Source organism: Sus scrofa, chromosome 14 (genome assembly GCF_054392235.1).
Source record: "Sus scrofa isolate SSC_HxYL_T2T_F1_AM1 chromosome 14, Sscrofa_HxYL_maternal_Yorkshire_Landrace_v2.0, whole genome shotgun sequence".
NCBI lineage: Eukaryota > Metazoa > Chordata > Mammalia > Artiodactyla > Suidae > Sus > Sus scrofa.
This window is the reverse complement of record NC_139396.1, coordinates 92935540-92952757: the sequence shown is the minus strand read 5'-3', so window position 1 is coordinate 92952757 and position 17218 is coordinate 92935540. Positions and strand designations below refer to the sequence as shown.

The window sequence follows — 17218 nt, the reverse complement described above, 5'->3', positions numbered from 1 at the left end:
TCGCCTCTCTGCCTGTCAGAGGTTCAGGTGGGTCTGGGGAGACTTATCTTTTAATGGTTAGGGCAGAAATCAGTTGTGCTGTGTGGTGCTGACCTGCTGTGTTCATATGGCTTCCTGCAGCATTTGACCAGGTCTTTGCTTTATAAATGTGCACTTTGGGGGTTTCCACGTGTGCCCTTATACCTCTCTTAAAGAAAGCTCCTGCTGGTTTGTGAAGGTCCAACTACCCTTTGACTAAGGATGCCTCAGCAGCATAAAGGGAACTTCTACATGGTTTGAACAGATGTCTTTTATAGTTGTGGAGAAAAACCACCGCAAGACCAAGAAACGGATGTGGAAATACATACAGAACTAAAGAAGAAAGTCATAAATATATCTAACAGTTTTCTTTAGTTTAGCTTTAATTTTCTTGTTTGATCTCTGAGGATTAGTAAAAATTAGTAAAAATGTGCAAGGTTGAAGGAAAACATTGTTTACAAATCTAAGTCTTTTAGTATCTTTGCATAGACCAAAAGATAAACTCAGAGCCAATATAGTCTTTTATGGGATTGTGTTTAGAACTAGTATTTTATAACATTAATCATTAAATTCTCTGTGTTTACACGCTGCTGACATAGTATAGTAGCTAGCTACTTTCCCCAAACTGGGTCTTTTCCAGTTTCTTCACAGCCACTAGGTGTCAGGATCGTCGTGCTTTTACTTTGGTTGAATATTCTGATCAGAACAACCAGTTAGATGTTTAAATTAGGTTGCATGAAATTTGGGAATGCATTCAATGATGGACAGAATCTAGAAAAATGACTTAGTGACTGACTTCACCGCCAGGCACTGAGCCCATTACTTAAGACTTTCTTGTTGGTGTCACAAAGAATGTATCTCTTTTGCCATTGTCTAATTGACACATTTTGGATCTTTTGGAATAGGGATTTGTAAGCAGTACTTCCTATATTTAGTTACACCTCATAAAGTCAACTGTGCTATAGTCTAGAATTAGTGACTTGAAAAGAGAATTGTGTTCTAGACTTTGCTTTATCACAAACTTTGCGTGGGCATTTAACCTTCCCATGCTCTTATTTTCCTAGGAGTTATATTTGTTTTGTGGAATATTCTGGGGCAAATGCAATATCTCAGCATGTACTTGATGTGAAAAAGGAAACAATATCCATTTGTTTTATTTATTTATTTTATTAGTGATGGCCTAGATATTAGCACATGTAACAGAAAAAGTCTCAGTTACTGAGAACTATTACAGTAAGCTCTCAAATGATGCGCCTTAAAATTCATACTGTGAATCGCTGCTGTGTCCTATGTAGTTTTTAATATAATTTTGTTTCCAAGAGACATATTTTACCACTGAGGGGCATTTGAGTTGGCAGGCAGTAGTGACTGTCCTCTTTTCTTATGCTTTCTCATTAGTGCATTCTCAGTGATTAGATTCTTACATTAGCTGATTGTGAATTTGGAAAAATGTGTATGTTTTAAGGGTGGAAGGGCAGAACTCTGGGAGAACGGCATTGAGGACAGACCGGTAAACTGCATGTGTGTTTGTATACACACACACACTATTTGTTAAGTGACAGCTATATGCCCAGTGTGATTAGTATATTTATGGGTTGGATCATTAAATGCTTATAACAATATAACAAGGTTGGTTTTATGAGCACCATTTTACAGATGAGAAAACTGTTAAAACAATTAAGTAAACTTGCTTAAAGTCACTGGGATAGTAAGATATGAAGCTGGGCTTCAAAGAGAAATCAGTCTGACTCCGAACTGAGCTCTCCCCAATATCCCCCTGCAGGGAGCCATGTCAGGGGATAGTTAAGTGAGGGGTTCTAGGCATATAAAGGCAATTTTAGAAGCAGCCAGACCTGGGGCTTAAAGACTTATTTGAAAATGGTCGTCTGGGAGAGCCTGTCATGGCTCAGCAGTTAGTAAACTCGACTGGCATCCATGGGGATGTGGGTTCGATCCCTGGCCTTACTTAGTGGGTTGAGGATATGGTGTTGCCATGAGCTGTGTTGTAGGTCGCAGATGCAGCTCAGATCCCGTGTTGCTGTGGCTGTGGTGTAGGACGGGAGCTATGGTTCTGATTAGACCCCTAGTCTGGGAACCTCCATATGCCATGGGTGAGGCTCTAAAAAGACAAAAGACAAAAGACAAAAAAAAAAAAAAAAATTAAAAATAAAGAAAATGGGCATCTAATGAGAGGCAGAAGACCAGGGCAATGCTCTAGCCCTTTCTTTCTCTCATGCACATTTTCCAATATATACAAAAACTCAAAAGGAGTTTTGAAATTATATTTTCAGACAAAGCTAAGAAAATGTATAAAACTTTATTTTTTGCAATCTTAGTGTTATATCTAGTAACTCCAGTTCTAGTGAAATTTATTCACACAAGGCAATTTTTTAAACTTGAAAGGACGAATTCTCATGAAATGGACTTACCTGCAGTATCGACTCCATCTTTTCCTATATCTAGTGATCATTTTTTTTTTTTTTCTATCTGGAAGAGATGAAAGAGGAGTTGGAGTGAAGTAGTCGGAAAAAGGATGGTAGAATAGAAAGAAAGTCAGTGACCAAAGAGTGAAAAAAGAGGGAAAGGGTCTTATGGGCATAATATAAGAGGGATGAAGTGAGAGAAATTAAATTTGTTTTTATACTATATGCATTTAGTAAGTTAAAGCATTGATTTTTGAAGAATTAAAAAAACCTCAAAATGGAAAAAGAAAAAAAAAAAAAAAGAGAGGATCACAAGACGACCTAGTGAATGAGGAAGGTGGCAGAGAAAAGACAAACTTTATTTTCCTTTTGCTTCTAATTATAGCAAAGCTTCCTAGACCTTTGTAATATTAACAAAGTTTTTCTATATTAAAACCACAGAGGAATTGTTGTGTTTCCTGGATAGGTAGGGTCTAAAGAGTCAGAATGTTAGCCTTTCTCTGACCTGGTGGGATTTGTTTTTTATGTCCTATCCTACCCCTGGTAAATTCTCCCAAACCTATACTCACACACTGGTAAGTTTATCCAACTGGAAAAGATTTAGGTCTATAAAACTGCAGTTCGGCAAGAAAGCTTCTGCCTTATAAGGCAGGATTCTTTGTACCAGAGAATTAGTCGTGCTTTGTCCCCTGTTCCAACCATATTTATCATTTCTTTTTGTGACAGAACATAAGCTCCATAAGGACAGGGCCTTGTCTGTCACCTTCAGTGCTGTATCCTCTGCAGTGTTCAGCACAGGATCTGATCCATGCAAATACTCAGTAAATACCTGTTGTTGTTGTTATTACTCTGAACAAGGAAGCATGCCAAGAGTTTTGGCCTCAGATTATAGGCAATTAAAATGGATAGGTTTTACCGCAGTTTTAAAATTCGGAAAGTCATTAACTCTTAGGCTTCCTGGATGCCAAAGGCTGACAGATTGTTCCTTGCCTTATGTATTATTTCGGTTTTCTGCTAACATATTTCATTTTCCATCTATTTGTTTAAACAAATACAAAATATCAATGTTACTTTAAGCGTAAATTATGGATGTCCAATGAACTGACTGTATTTTCTTGGACCCTTTAACTAGATCTTATTTTCTGTCCCTTTCGATGTCATTTTAAACCTCATTTTAGTAAACTCGACTGGCATCCATGGGGATGTGGGTTCGATATATTCCTGGAGTAGTTTGCTCTATTTTTTTTCCCCCCTAGGGGTGGGATTATTGTGCTTTCTCTCTTAAGTGTGAGCTTAGTTACTTCTTTTTTTCTTTCTTTTTTCTTTTCCTTTCTTTCCCATTTGTCTTTTAAAAAGAGTGAGTGATTATACCTCAGCTATTCCTTTGGCTATATTTTAGGTTGAGGCACAAGCATCTCTCCTTTTTCCTAATGTCAAAGAGACTAATGTTGAAAATAGCTTTGGTTGAAAAAGGTGAGAGGAGGCTGTGATAGATGAGGTGGTGGATTTTCTAGGACAAATCAGTCTAAGGTAAATAGATGACAAAGTGGTACTAACTCAAGAATCTGGAGACTTTTTCAGTTTTTACTACATCTGGAGATACAGTCGTGGAGTTTATCTGCTTAGACTGGTTTTTACCCTCCTGGTTGATAATACATAGGAATGGTAAGAGCAAGCTTTGGCTATTACTTAGATCCCAGGTTTATGCATTAATTTGAGAGGTTGTTAATAAGAGATTTCCTTGGGACTTTGGTTTTTAGGAATAAAATAACGTTTGATATTCTGGACTCTAATTCCTTCCTATCTTCTTCTATCCTAAATACTTATAATAATATTATAAGACATATACCCTTTCCAGAGGCTTCTTTTTTTTTTTTTGAATCTTTGCAGGAACATCTTTTATAATTTTTCTTTCTATAAAGTTGAAGTATAGTTAATTTACTATACTATGTTGTGTTAGTTTCAAGTATACATGTAGCAGAGTGATTCAGATATGTATATATATATAATTTTTCAGATTCTTTTCATTATAGATTATTATGAGATATTGAGTATAGTTCCCTGTGCTATATTCAATTGTATAACAAGTAGGTAATTGTTGTTTACCTACTTTATACATAGCAGAGTGTTTCTGTTAACCTCAGAATTTATCTCTCTAGTGCCCCACTGCCCTGTCCCCTCTTTCCCCTTTGGTAACTGTAAGTTTGTTTTCTCTGTCTGTGAGTCTATTTCTGTTTCATAAGTAGTTCATTTGTATCATTTTTTTAAGGATTACACAAAGAAGTGATATCACATGATATTTGTCTTTGACTTATTTCACTTAGTATGATAATCTCTAGGTCCATCCATGTAGCTGAAAATGGCATTATTTCATTCTTTTTTATGATTGAATAATATTCCATTGTATACATATTCTAGAGGCTTCTAAAGTTCTTTGGTTTAAATTAAAGTTGATATTATTGAGTTGAACATTATGTTGACTGAGTCACATTTACATGGATGTGAAAATATGTAAAATTAAAATCCTGTACTTCAGATACACATCCATGTTGGAACACATCACAATCCCTGATCTCCCTCTTGTCTCCCTGATCATGGCATGCCTTTCTTGCCTTCTGAACTTTTCACGAGAGTGATAAATAAACTTGGTTTTAGAATATCTAGTCCTTTTCTCTTTTATAATTTTTAAAAATATTTTTTATTAAATTTTTTTTTTTAATTTTCCCACTGTACAGCAAGGGGATCAGGTTATCCTTACATGTATACATTACAATTACATTTTTTTCCCCCACCCTTTGTTCTGTTGCAACATGAGTATCTAGACATAGTTCTCAATGCTATTCAGCAAGATCTCCTTGTAAATCTATTCTAAGTTGTGTCTGATAAGCCCAAGCTCCCCATTCCTCCCACACCCTCCCCCTCCCATCAGACAGCCACAAGTCTTTTCTCCACAAGTCCATGATTTTCTTTTCTGAGGAGATGTTCATTTGTGCTGGATATTAGATTCTAGTTATAAGTGATATCATATGGTATTTGTCTTTGTCTTTCTGGCTCATTTCACTCAGTATGAGATTCTCTAGTTCCATCCATGTTGTAGTCCTTTTCTCTTTACTTCAAGTTGTAATCATTCTTTAAAGCCAAATTGAAGTCCAGCCTCCCTCATGACGCTTTATCCTATGACCTCGAGTCTGAATGTAAACTCTTCCTTCTTTGCCATTTTTAACTTGTAGCCACATCATACAGTTTAGCATCTGATTGATTATACACTCATTGAAGATCCACATAGTACAAGTTAAACAGTGTGGGATTTGTAGTCAGCAAAATCTTAGATTGTTTGTTCTTCTTTAGGCACTGCAGTTTCTTTGAAAATGTTAGGAAAACAATACCTAACTTATAACCTGTTTTGAGAAAACACGATATAAAGTATGTATGTGCTTTAAATCCTTTAAAATACATAAAGGAGTCAGTAAATAAAGGACTTAGCATAGTGTCTGGAATGTGGGTAGTGCAAGTTGTTATTATGTTTTTTTGTATTATTCTCATCAGTCATCTTCCTAGATGGTTGGTAAGTTCCATAAGGATATGCTTTCTATTTTATATACATTTGTACCTCACATAGGGTCTTGCACTCTTAGAAACATGTAAGGTGGAATGTTTTTGGATATATGCAATATAGTGGTTGGTGATCTCTGTCATAAAAAATATTGATACCTTTTAAGAAGGGAGTCACACTGTTTGATTCTAACGTGTTTTGAGGCGGTGTCTCTTGATGGGCAGTGAAATTAAGGTCCTGAGTATTGTGCTATGGCAATCTGACAGAAGTAGGGTGTTAGACCCAATGTTATGGATAAACCCCAACTTATGTAATAATTGCATCCTATGTGCCTAAACTTCCATTGTAGTTCCAGGTGGTACCATTCAGCACAATATTGTTCTCTCTTTAGTGATGATATTCAGGAATGAGCATTGTTTTTTTTTTCTTCTTTTTCTGAGCTTAGCGAATGAACCCCTTTAGATAACTCCAAAACCTGAAGGGTACAAAATTCCTTATAGAATAGGAACTGAATTTAACACAGTTCCTTATCAATGAAGAAAAATAAATATAAATCAGATAAAATTTATTTAGTAAGAATGACTATAGGTTAATACCTTGCACTGAAGAATAAAATTCCGGATGGATAACAACTGGCCATGTAGAAAAGAACCTTAGGCTTACTCTGGACAACAACTCTAAGGGACATAAAACTACAATGTAAGGTTCCTGTGAAATCAGTGCCTAGCAAAACAAAACAGATAGTTATCAGGTTTGTTTTGGTGCTATAGCACATAGAGTAGATGAATTCAAGTAACAGTCTATTTTAGTTGAATTTAATTTAATTTTACTTTACTACCTGTACTTTATTTTATTTTAGTCTTTTAGGGCTGTGTCCACGGCATGTGGAGGTTCCCAGGGTAGAGGTTGAATCAGAGCTATAGCCTATGCCACAGCTACAGCGACACCAGATCCGAGCCCGTCCGAGACCTACACCACAGTTCATGGCAATGCTGGATGCTTAACCCACTGAGCAAGGCCAGGGATCAAACCTGCAACCTCGTGGATACTAGTCAGATTCGTTTCCACTGAGCCACGATGGGAACTCCAAGTAATAGTCTTTAATCATGTAATGACTTATAATAATACAAATGTTATGGATCATCTAGGATAGGGGGATGTACAATGACAATGCACTGGCTGTTTTTTATCTGTAAGGACAGTGTAAGGGAGAACTAGCTTCCCATATATGTTAACACTAAAATGGAAGTTGTAAATATATTTTACTTAAGACTTTAAAAATAAAGTACAGGAGGAGTTCCCGTCGTGGCACTGTGGTTAATGAATCCGACTAGGAACCATGAGGTTGCAGGTTCGGTCCCTGCCCTTGCTCAGTGGGTTAACGATCCGGCGTTGCTGTGAGCTGTGGTGTAGGTTGCAGACGTGGCTCGGATCCCGCGTTGCTGTGGCTCTGGCATAGGCTGGCAGCTACAGCTCCAATTAGACCCCTAGCCTGGGAACCTCCATGTGTCGCGGGAGTGGCCCAAGAAAATGGCAAAAAGACAAAAAAAAAAAAAAAAAAAAAAGTACACATGTATCTGGGATTATTTAGATGCAGTTTAAGGAAAAATGTAATTAGGACCTGAACGAGTGTTAAGAGAGGTGCTAAATTTCTAGACTGATTGTTCTATAAGCAATAGATTCACTTCAGTTGTCTTTGTTAGATGAAGTATATTGATAGCTTCATTGGAAGAAGATATTTCCCTTCCTTATTCTGTAATTAATCCAACCCTTTTCAAAGAATTCTGATTGAATCATTCCTTTTTAAGAGTAAGTGAACCAAAGACTGTTACATTAAAATATTCATGTCTATCTTAGATGATATTGTTTATTTGCCCAATCAAGTAAAATGATTATTTTTTTCTTAAATTTTAGGTTTTATTTATTTATTTAATTACTCAATGAATTTTATTACATTTATAGTTGTACAACAATCATCACAACGCAATTTTATAGCATTTCCATCCCAAACCCCCAGTGCATCCCCCACCCCCCAACCTGTCTCATTTGGAAACCATAAATTTTTCAAAGTCTGTAAGTCAGTATCTGTTCTGCAAAGAAGTTCATTATGTCTTTTTTTTTTTTAAGATTCCACATGTAAGTGATAGCATTTGATGTTGGTGTCTCACTGCCTGACTGACTTCACTTAGCATGATAATATCATTTATAAAACTGTTTGTTGAAGATCCCAAAGCATTTCAGACATCACTTAGAAATTGCACTGGTATTAAAAGTGTTGGATTATAATGCAGTGTGCTACAACAAAGTTCAAACCAAACCACGTGTGCTTAATTTTGTCCACTGCATATGCAGTTCCATTTTTATTCAGTTGCACACAGTTGTTTGTCTCCCAGGAAAAAATAAAAGAGATGGCAATATATTTATTCTTCAGTTTTCTTTCTTTTTTTTTATGTTCTTTAAATGAATTTTATTTGTTCCTTTTAATTTTCTTTTTTTTTCTTTTTTTTTATTTTATTTATTTATTTTTTTAATTTTATTTTTTTATTATCCCACTGTACAGCAAGGGGGTCAGGTTATCCTTACATGTATACATTACAATTACAGTTTTTCCCCCACCATTTCTTCTGTTGCAACATGAGTATCTAGACATAGTTCTCAATGCTATTCAGCGGGATCTCCTTGTAAATCTATTCTAGGTTGTGACTGATAAGCCCAAGCTCCCGATCCCTCCCACTCCCTCCCCCTCCCATCAGGCAACCACAAGTCTCTTCTCCAAGTCCATGATTTTCTTTTCTGAGGAGATGTTCATTTGTGCTGGATATTAGATTCCAGTTATAAGTGATATCATATGGTATTTGTCTTTGTCTTTCTGGCTCATTTCACTCAGTATGAGATTCTCTAGTTCCATCCATGTTGCTGCAAATGGCATGATGTCATCCTTTTTTATGGCTGAGTAGTATTCCATCGTGTATATATACCACATCTTCCGAATCCAATCCTCTGTCGATGGACATTTGGGTTGTTTCCATGTCCTGGCTATTGTGAATAGTGCTGCAATGAACATGCGGGTGCATGTGTCTCTTTTAAGTAGAGCTTTGTCCGGATAGATGCCCAGGAGTGGGATTGCAGGGTCATATGGAAGGTCTATGTATAGATTTCTAAGGTATCTCCAAACTGTTCTCCATAGTGGCTGTATCAGTTTCCATTCCCACCAACAGTGCAGGAGGGTTCCTTTTCTCCACAGCCCCTCCAGCACTTGTTATTTGGGGATTTATTAATGATGGCCATTCTGACTGGTGTGAGGTGGTATCTCATGGTAGTTTTGATTTGCATTTCTCTTATAATCAGCGATGTGGAGCATTTTTTCATGTGTTTGTTGGCCATCTGTATATCTTCTTTGGAGAAATGTCTATTCAGGTCTTTTGCCCATTTTTCCATTGATTGATTGGCTTTTTTGCTGTTGAGTTGTATAAGTTGCTTATATATTCTAGAGATTAAGCCCTTATCAGTTGCATCATTTGAAACTATTTTCTCCCATTCTGTAAGTTGTCTTTTTGTTTTCTTTTTGGTTTCCTTTGCTGTGCAAAAGCTTTTCAGTTTGATGAGGTCCCATGGGTTTATTTTTGCTCTAATTTCTATTGCTTTGGGAGACTGACCTGAGAAAATATTCATGATGTTGATGTCAGAGAGTGTTTTGCCTATGTTTTCTTCTAGGAGTTTGATGGTGTCCTGTCGTATATTTAAGTCTTTCAGCCATTTGGAGTTTATTTTTGTGCATGGTGTGAGGGTGTGTTCTAGTTTCATTGCTTTGCATGCAGCTGTCCAGGTTTCCCAGCAATGCTTGCTGAATAGACTTTCTTTTTCCCATTTGATGTTCTTGCCTCCCTTGTCAAAGATTAATTGACCATAGGTGTCAGGGTTAATTTCCGGATTCTCTATTCTGTTCCATTGGTCTGTCTGTCTGTTTTGGTACCAGTACCACACTGTTTTGATGACTGTGGCTTTGTAGTATTGCTTGAAGTCTGGGAGAGTTATGCCTCCTGCTTGGTTTTTGTTTCTCAGGATTGCTTTGGCGATTCTGGGTCTTTTGTTGTTCCATATAAATGTTTGGATTGTTTGTTCTAGTTGTGTGAAAAATGTCATGGGTAATTTGATAGGGATTGCATTGAATCTGTAGATTGCTTTGGGTAGGATGGCCATTTTCACAATATTGATTTTCCCAATCCAGGAACATGGAATATCTTTCCATTTCTTTACATCTTCTTTGATTTCTTTGATTAAGGTTTTATAGTTCTCGGCATATAGGTCCTTTACCTCTTTGGTCAGGTGTATTCCAAGGTATTTGATTTTGTGTGGTACAATTTTAAAAGGTATCGTATTTTTGTATTCCTTTTCTAATGTTTCATTGCTGGTATACAGAAATGCAACTGACTTCTGAATGTTAATCTTATATCCTGCCACTTTGCTGAATTTATTAATCAGTTCAAGGAGTTTTGGGGTTGAGTCCTTAGGGTTTTCTAGGTATAGAATCATGTCATCTGCATACAGTGACATTTTGATCTCTTCTCTTCCTATATGGATGCCTTTGATTTCTTTTGTTTGTCTAATTGCTGTGGCTAAGACTTCCAAAACGATGTTGAAGAGCAGTGGTGAGAGTGGGCATCCCTGTCTTGTTCCAGATTTGAGTGAGAAGGCTTTCAGTTTTTCCCCATTGAGGATTATATTTGCTGTGGGTTTATCATAAATGGCTTTGATTATATTCAGGAATGTTCCCTCTATACCCACTTTGGCGAGGGTCTTGATCATGAATGGATGTTGAACTTTGTCAAATGCTTTTTCTGCATCTATTGAGATGATCATATGATTTTTGACTTTTTTTTTGTTAATGTGGTGTATGATGTTGATTGATTTGCGTATGTTGAACCATCTTTGTGAACCTGGGATGAACCCAACCTGGTCATGGTGTATAATTTTTTTGATATGTTGTTGGATTCGGTTGGCTAAGATTTTGTTGAGAATTTTTGCATCTATATTCATCAATGATATTGGGCGATAGTTTTCTTTTTTGGTGGTATCTCTGCCTGGTTTTGGAATGAGGGTGATGGTGGCCTCATAGAAGGTCTTTGGGAGTATTCCTTCTTCTTCAACCTTTTGAAAGAGTTTAAGGAGGATGGGCACCAATTCCTCTTTATATGTTTGATAGAATTCACCTGTGAAGCCATCTGGTCCTGGACTTTTATTTGTAGGGAGTGATTTTATGACCTCTTCAATTTCATTTCTAGTGATCGGTCTGTTCAGTTGGTCTGTTTCTGCTTGATTCAGTTTTGGTAGGCTGTAAGATTCTAGAAAATTGTCCATTTCTTCCAGATTGTCAAACTTATTGCCATATAGTTGTTCATAGTATTCTCTTATGGTTTTTTGTATTTCTGCTGTATCCGTTGTGATTTCTCCTTTTTCATTTATAATTTTGGTGATTTGGGTTCTTTCTCTCCTCTTTTTAGTGAGTCTGGCCAGGGGTTTGTCAATTTTGTTCACCTTTTCAAAGAACCAGCTCTTGGTTTTATTAATTTTCTCTATTGTTTTTTGAGTCTCTATTTTATTGATTTCTTCTTTGATCTTTATAATTTCCTTCCTTCTGCTGACTTTAGGACTTTTTTGTTCTTCTTTTTCTAATTCATTTAGGTGGAGGGTTAAGTTGTCAATTTGGGATCTTTCTTCTTTTTTGAGAAAGGCCTGGATTGCTATAAATTTCCCTCTGAGCACTGTTTTCGCAGCATCCCATAGATTTTGAGAGGTTGTGTCTTCATTATCATTTGTTTCAAGGTAGTTTTTAATTTCCTTCTTGATTTCCTCATTGACCCATTGGTTTTTTAGTAGCATGTTGTTTAGTCTCCATGGAGTAGGTTTTTTCTCTTTGCTTTTCCCATGGTTGATTTCTAATTTCATGGCATTGTGGTCAGAGAAGATACTTGAGATAATTTCTATGCTCTTAAATTTATTGAGATTCGCTTTGTGTCCCAATATGTGGTCGATTCTTGAGAATGTTCCATGAGCATTTGAGAAGAATGTGTATTCTGATTTTTTTGGATGTAGTGTCCTGAAGATATCAATTAAGTCTAACTTTTCTATTGTTTCCTTTAGGATCTCTGTTGCTTTATTGGTTTTCTGTCTGGAGGATCTGTCCATTGATGTGAGGGGGGTATTTAGGTCTCCTACTATGATTGTATTCTCATCAATATCTCCCTTTATGTCTGTTAATATTTGTTGTATGTATCTGGGTGCTCCTATGTTTGGGGCATATATGTTGATGATAGTAACATCCTCTCCTTGGATGGATCCCTTAATCATTAAATAGTGTCCTTCTTTGTCTTTCTTTATGTCTTTTGTTTTAAAGTCTATTTTGTCTGATATGAGCGTTGCAACTCCTGCTTTTCTGTCATGTCTATTGGCATGAAATACTTTTCCCCAGCCTTTCACTTTCAATCTATATGTATCTTTTGTCCTAAGGTGAGTTTCTTGTAGGCAGCATATTGAAGGTTTTTGCCTTTTTATCCACTCAGCCACTCTGTGTCTTTTGATTGGGGCATTCAGTCCATTGACATTTAAGGTGATAATTGATAGATGATTATTTATTGCCATTTGATCCTCGTGTTCCAGTTGATTCTATGGTTCTCCATTCTTCTTCTTTTTTTTTTTTGGTTGGATGGTCTCCTTTTATTATCTGCTTGAGTGTATTTTTTTTTTTCATTTTTTGCAAATGCATTATTTGGTTTTGGCTTGTGGTTGCCCTGTTTTTTAAGTATGCTAACCCCTTCCCATAATTGTGTGTTTTAGCCTGATGGTCCTGTAAGTTCAAACACTTCATTATTATATTAAAATTAAGAAGAGAGACATACATACAAACAAAAAGGATTATTTACCTCCTAACATCCCTTGACCACATTTTATGGTTTTGATGACTCTTTTATTTTTTTTCTTTTTAATTTTATTTTGTTTGAAGCATGTTCATGATTAAATCTGTATGCTGGCTTATTTGAGTGACTGCTCTCTGATTACGGTTTCCTCAGTCCTAGTTCTTCCTCTTCTTCTTCTTCTTTTTTTTTTTTTCTTTTCTTTTTTCTTCCCTTTCCTTCCTTTCTTTTTGGTTTAGAGAAGCCCTTTCAATATTTCCTTTAACCTGGGTTTTGTGTTGCTGTATTCTTTAAGTTTTTGTTTGTTGGAAAAAATTTTTATTTCCCCTTCTATTTTAAATGATATTCTTGCTGGATAAAGTATTCTAGGTTGCATATTTTTTCCTTTTAGCACTTTAAATATCTCTTGCCATTCCCTCCTGGCCTGTAGTGTTTCTGTAGAGAAATCAGCTGATATTCTTACGGGGGTTCCCTTGTAGGTAACATTCTGTTTTTCTCTTGCTGCCTTTAGGATCCTCTCTTTATCACTAACTTTTGCCATTTTTATTATGATGTGTCTTGGTGTGGGTCTGTTTGGGTTCAGTTTGTTTGGGGCCCTCTGTGCTTCTTGTATCTTGAATCCAGTATCCTTTAGATTTGGGAAGTTTCCAGCGATAATTTCTTCAAATATATTTTCCATTCCCTTATCTTTTTCTACTCCTTCTGGAATTCCTATTATGCGTAGATTGGCCCGCTTTATATTATCCCATAGGTCTCTTATATTGCTTTCCAGTTTTTTGATTCGGTTTTCTGTCTGTTGACCAGATTGAGTGATTTCCATTATTCTATCTTCCACATCACTGATTCGTTCTTCTGCATTATTCATTCTGGTTTTTACTGCCCCTAGTTCAGTTTGCATCTCTGCAAATGAATGTTCTAGTTTTTCTTGGCTCCTCCTTATATTTTCTAGCTCCTTTCTGAGGGTATCTGCATTACTGTTCATATCTTCTCTTAATTCCTTCAGTATTTTCAGTATTTCTCTTTTGAATTCTAGGTCTGTCTGACTGCAGAGATCTGTTTCATTGTTGACTGTTTTAGGTGAGTTCTCCTGTTGGTTTGACTGGGGGTGGTTTCTCAGCTTCTTCATCTTGCTTGTTGTCTTCTTTCTCCTGAGGGAGTTGTACTCTCCGTTATCGGGTAGTGTTTGCCTTGTCACTGCCGTGGAATATTTCCTGAGGGCTGTCGTCGTTGGTCAATCTTTTTTGAGGCAGTGTGGCTTTTCTGGAGTGTTGATGGAACTAACAGTGTTTCTTTGAAGCAAAGGAGGACTTCCTGAGGGCAGACAGGACTGGGAGGTCCACCCCACGATGGTAGCAGATTTCACTTGGTTCTCAGCACCCCCTGGCGTCTTGGGCAGGTAGCAGGGCCCTTGGAGACTCAAGAGGCTCCTCCCCAGGGCAGCCCGATTCAGAAAGACCGTCTGAGATCTTTTCCCGATTCGGCCAGGCTTGTTGCAGCTTTTCTGGGCTGCAGGGGGTCCTGCCTGGAGCTGGCAGTCCTATGCAGCTGGTCCACTAGGTCTCAGCACCCCTTGGGGTCTTGGGCGGGTAGCAGGGCCCTTGGAGACTCAAGAGGCTCCTCCCCAGGGCAGCCCGACTCAGAAAGACCGTCGGAGATCTTTTCCTAAGTTGGCCAGGCTTGTTGCAGCTTTTCTGGGCTGCAGGGGGTCCTGCCTGGAGCTGGCAGTCCTATGCAGCTGGTCCACTAGGTCTTAGCACCCCCTGGGGTCTTGGGCGGGTAGCAAGGCCCTTGGAGACCCAAGAGGCTCCTCCCCGGGGGAGCCCGTCTCAGAAAAACCGTCGGAGAATTAGGTCGATCTATTCACGGCCTGGCTAGGCTTGTTCTAGCTTTTCTGGGCTGCAGGCCTTTTCTAGGGGGCTGGTGGTGTTTGGTGCTGCTCTGTGGAAGTGTAGCCCCTCCAAAGGGCAAGCAGGCCTGTGCAGGGAGAGCCCCTGCGGTGGTAGGCTTCAGGCAATTGTTGAGGCCAGCCCTCCTGGATGGCAGGCAGCCCCAGGTTCCGTGAGAGCGTAGGGGGTGGTGGGGGTGGGGGGAGGGAATGCACTGGGAAGCACAGCTTTCTGCTAGCTAGCGGGCCTGTAAGCTTGCTGTGGCGTGGGGGGTATTCTATGGGAACCCACCCCTTCTTTTCTCTGCTCCCCAGCACGGGCGCAGACCAGGCTCTTCTCCCAGGTTCCCTCTGAGGCGGCTTTCCACTTCCCCGCCCCTAGAGTATTGCTCCCTTCCTCTGCGACAGCTTTGTTTTATAGTCTCCCAGGCAGTCTCTGCCCCGTCAAATGGTTTAGAGACCTCCCAAGCAGTTTCCGCTCTTCCCCGCCCCCCTAGCCCGGGGACTAATCTCTGGAGCCGAGGTCTCGGTGCCCAGCCCCCACCCAGGCGTCCCCCGGCCCTTTCTTGGGGACTAACCTTCGGAGGCGAGGTCTCGGTGCCCAGCCCCCACCCAGGTGTCCCCCGGCCCCCTCTCGGGGACCAACCTTCAGAGGCGAGGTCTCGGTGCCCAGCCCCCACCCAGGCGTCCCCCGGCCCTTTCCCGGGGACTAACCTCTGGAGCCGAGGATTCGGTGCCCAGCCCCCACCCAGGCATCTCAATTTTTGGTGACTGTGCCCGTAGTTCAGATGGTCCGTTGGGTTCTTGATCCGTTTTTCCGTACTCCGACTTACTGCTACACTCTTCTCTGCATCTGGGGATTCCTCCGGTTCATTTGATCTTTCGCCCAGTAGGAGACTTTCCAGGGTGCAGGATCTCTTTCTCCTCCGCAGTTCCCTTTCGGGAGCGCCCGTCCCGCTCGGATTCACCTTCTCTCACTCTCCTCTTTTCTCCCGTTCTGCCCAATAATGTCACGAACTTCTTGCCATTATTGGAGTTTAGGTTCCTCTGCCAGCGATTGGTTGCTGTTCTGTGCGAGTCATTTCTTCTGTAGATGTGCTTTTTTTGTTGTGTTTGTGGGAGAGGGCGAGCGTGTCCCCCTACTCCTCCGCCATCTTGTCCTCTCTCTCTATTCTTCAGTTTTCTGATGCAGAGAGGGAGAGAGAGAGAGAGAGGGAAAAAAGGTTGGATACATCATTCAAGGTCATCTGAGTCAGTAGCACGTTCAGAATTAATATTCACATTTCCTAATTTCTGGCTTATTGCAATAGGCATTCAGCCATTTTCACTCTTCATAAACTGCAGATCTTTATAGGATGATTTCTTTTTCTATAGTTACAGTCTGAAGTTAAAAAATCTTATGGATTTTTATTTAAGAATCTCACTCTGTATTTAAAAACAAATGATCAGAATGAGGCATATTATGTATTTGTTCTCCTAAAATTTGATTTCCACATTGGATTTAGTTAACAGTCGTGACAAGTAAGTATTTCTATTAAATTAGTAAAGTAAAAACATTATAGAGACATCTTTTAAGTTCTAAGCTTTGTTATTTAATTTCTGCCAGTTGTTTCAGGGTTTAGTTTATTGGTGGCACTTAGAAAGCTTTGAATCAAGCAGGAACCAGCTGATTCTCATGCACCAGAAAAGATTTATTATTTTTTACAAGGTTATTTGCTGTATGATACTTTGCCTTATGGGGAACTTATAGCTACTTTATAGTGGGGAATGTTTATTGCAGTAGTTAATGCTTTGTTATAAGTTGTTTTCAATATTTACAATGCTGATAGGAACTTTAGAGGTGGTAAAATCTTTAATGTTTGCATCAATGTGGCAGTTATTTGTGCATGTCTTGTATTGACATACTTAAGTTCATATGATTATCAGTGAAAGTTAGTATTGATGAATAATTAAAGTTATAAAGAGTTAACTCTGAAAATGATATCTTCTCTAGTCTATTTTGTAGCTTGAAAATGACCTCTGTGAGCGAATCAGATAACTCTTCACTGCTAAGATTATGACCTATGGTGGCTTAAGATGAAAACTAAAGAAGGTGTAGAAGAACCAGTGAACCTTAAACTAAGGAGTCTTTAGAATTCATCTAACTCAATTGTTTTATTTTAGAGATGAAAAAAATCAGGTCCAAGGAGATTAGATATCTTGCACAAGTCTATAAACTTTGCTAATGGCAGAGGTGGAAAAATAACCGGAAGTGATATTTTCTTAGGTTCTTTTCTGAGTCTTCTAGCATAAGTCAGCCAATTGTATATTGACCCTTCATTATCTCTGGTTTGTATTTTGAATGTAACTATGGATGCCTTTAACATCTCTATATACATATAAATTGTATTAGACATTGAGGAACCTGTAAATGGAAGTCACTCAGTAG

At 38.6% G+C, this 17218-nt stretch overlaps 1 protein-coding gene across 5 annotated transcripts in view; it reads left to right on the top strand.

Moving 5' to 3' along the window:
* The window catches only part of CTNNA3 (catenin alpha 3), a 1780789-nt gene that overhangs the window by 213398 nt on the left and 1550173 nt on the right, over nucleotides 1-17218 (top strand). The gene's annotated exons all lie outside the window — the stretch shown is intronic.